The sequence below is a fragment of the Crocuta crocuta genome, unplaced genomic scaffold (genome assembly GCF_008692635.1).
Source record: "Crocuta crocuta isolate KB4526 unplaced genomic scaffold, BGI_CrCroc_1.0 scaffold610, whole genome shotgun sequence".
Classification (NCBI taxonomy): domain Eukaryota; kingdom Metazoa; phylum Chordata; class Mammalia; order Carnivora; family Hyaenidae; genus Crocuta; species Crocuta crocuta.
This window is the reverse complement of record NW_027527456.1, coordinates 84,407-87,702: the sequence shown is the minus strand read 5'-3', so window position 1 is coordinate 87,702 and position 3,296 is coordinate 84,407.

The window sequence follows — 3,296 nt, the reverse complement described above, 5'->3', positions numbered from 1 at the left end:
TGGCAGGCCCCCCCCCCCACCTCATTCTGGTCTTCGCACCCAGTCGCATCCACACGCAGGATTCTCGGCAGATACTCAATTTCCAGTGTTGATATTCGCCACAGAAGTCACGTGCGAGGAGGCGGGGGTGAGGTGGGACTGGAGGAACACGCCGAGACTCAAAAGTAGAGAAATCACCTTCTCACCGTGACGGATGGGGGTCACGCGCCGTACCCTGGGTGGGGGGAGATCAATTTCCCATATCCCTACAGGCTCAGCTAGGCAGAGAGAGGGTGCGGGGGCGGCATCGACAGCATCAGATAGGCAGACTTGGACACTTGGGCAAGGTACACACCGTTGCAGGGGCCTGGAGGCACACAAGAATGACACACATGTAGAGATACGTATAGACACACACGTAAGTAAAGAAACACACGGAGGCATGTACAGAAAACCCACCGCTCTAGGTCTATAGGCATACGCAAGCCCAGGGTAACACACATGGGCATGCATGCCTCCATGCACGCATATCCGCCTGTACACACACAATCGCCACACTGGCACACAGAGACCCGGGGAAACGCGCACGTACATGCACACCCAGACAAATTACATGCCCACAGCCGATCATGATAAACCTAGATCTGCCACACAGACACATCGCCTGAAGCTCTAGCCCTGATGTGTGTCCATCTCCTCCTGCTCCCCAGCCCGCGGCCCTACACACAGCTCTAGCCCTGATGTGTGTCCATCTCCTCCTGCTCCCCAGCCCGCGGCCCTACACACACACTCAGTCTATATGCCCTCATCTCTCTGCCCTGGACAAGCCCAAAACCACCATAACCACCTTGTATCATCAGGTTGTCTCCCCTGAACCACACAGACTTTTCCTAGGGTATGTACACAGTAAGTGCCAAATAACGTTTGCCACATGAGCAAATGACCTTTATAGTCCAGGCAGAGGTGGGCTGTGGAGGCCATCCTGTCAGCTCCTGTGAGATCCTGACTACAATGAAAGCATGAACCCATTTAAAAACAATCACTTGCCGATAGTACCCAATACTTAACTATTGTCTCATCCAACCCTCACAGCAATACTATGGGGTGGGAAACAGTTCCACTTGCAGATGAAGGCATTCAAAACTCCAAGTCATTCCCAAAGGGCCATGTTGACTTTGTGATCCATACATTTTTTTTAACGTGCTAGAAAGAGGTGCCCGTGTGGCTGGAACAAAGTGAGCAAGTGGCAGGAGATGGGATCGGAGAGCTTAGCAGGGACCAGACTGAGCAGGTGCTTGTGAGTGATGAGGGTGGACCAAGTGAGGTGGAAGGAGCTATGGTACGAAATGGGCAGATTTGGAGTCCCTTCTGCCTGCAGGATTTTCAGTCGAATCATCCACCTATTCATTTGTTCATTCTTTATTCACTAAATCCTTGGCCTGTTTAAACAAGGTAGCGATGGTGTGGAGTCTAGAGTCAGGGTGCTTGAAGTTCAAACTAGGCCTCCACCATCCTCTTGGGAAAGTGACTTAACCCCTCTGAGACTTGGTTTCCTCATCCGTCAAAATGATCACCTGACCCACCTATAAGGGTGTGTGTGCAGGGGTGGGAGACGACCTCCATATTTTTGCTTCTGCCAGGAATCTCTCTCTCCATCTTTACTTCTCTCACTCAAGGATCACCTTTGGCCAAGGTCTCCAGGAAGTCCCTTCGTTCAGGGCTCAGATTCCATCTCCTCTTCCCCCAGCTTCCCACAGTCCTCAAGTCAAATACTTCTTCTCCTCCCTCCTGGGTGCCAGGCAGCCTCAGGCCCACTCCCAGGTCTTTTCTTTGACTATTCCTTCCCTCTCTTTCCTGGATGTTCTCTCTGCATTCCATCTCCCAGTGTTCCCCAAATGGGGGACTCCCCATCAATCGGGTAATTTTCCAACATTTAGAAGTATGTGCTTCTCAGTTTTTTGCTCAGTAACTGAAGTAAACAAGCTGTGTGCTGGACCCATGGTGGCCTCTCTGGGGAACAGGAGCAGCTGCATGTCTACAGAGCTTTCTGGCTCCTCTGGGGGCCAGAAGTTGGGGAGCTTAGGAATCTGTCTCCAGACTGCCTCTTCCCGGGGCCCCCATTCCTAGGTTTCTACTCTTCATGGCCCCCAGCATCATTCCCTTTCTCTAGGTGGCTCTATTTCCAGAAATTCATGTTTTGTAGATTGTTTTGCAGAAGAATGAGGATTCCCCTCAGGAGTGTCTCAGAAGCAGCGGTAAGGTTCCTCTGCACTGTCTCCGTCTTCTCCAGCAGGAATGAATGAACCGAAGGAGCTCCAGGAATGATTTTCTTTGTTGTGCAATGGTGAGCAATGACTCTGAGACACACACCCATGACATATGTTCGTAATCAGTATTGTACCCATGTTTATAACTCACACACATATATCCATGGCACACTAACGCACATGTACATGCATGCATGTGTGCACGCACACACACACACACCCCTACAATTCAGATTGTTATGGTACACACATGGCTGTAACTTTAAATGCACTCCAAATACACTCAATACATCCTTACTTCTTGCACAGACTCATAGGTGTGCATATCACACATGCACAGAGATATGTGTCTCATGACACACAGATTTCCACTTTCTTGTAAACACAGACCTCTCATACCCTGTAGTAGCAACCAGAATCACTCACTTCAGCTCAGTCTTCCCCAGATGGCCAAAAATTCACCAACTTTGCCTTTACTTCAACCCATCAACTGACCTGTTTTACAGGGGGAAGTCAACCCAGCGAAAGTGAGCACCCATTCAGACTCCAGGTATCATTAATCTCCCATGTGAACCCTTTCACAGAGGGGTCCCTCCACTCACAGCACACATGGGGCTTCCATGTCCAGCCTACTTGCTTTCTGTGCCTCAGTTTACTCTTTTGTAAGTGGGAATGATGATAATACTCTTCTAGGTTTGTTGTGGATTAAATGAATTCATGCTGTGCAGTCTTAAAACACTAACCAGACGCACAGCAAGTACTCTCTAAATAGTGGCTAATTCCCGTTACGATGATTCTTAGGATTTGTCTCATCACAAGGGGCTCAGAATTCAGTAAATGCGAATTAGTGCAAAATTGAATGAGCAAATGCTAACAGTATTAGTGTCTGGGTTTGTTCCCTTCACTGTGGAGCCACGTGCCATTCTGACTCCTCTTCTCTATTTCCATGATGTCCAGCGCTATTGTTAGTATACAGTAGGCGTTGATAAGCGTTGAATAAATGTTCAACAGAAAGGATCACATATTCTGACTTTGTTCCCTCGCTCAGAT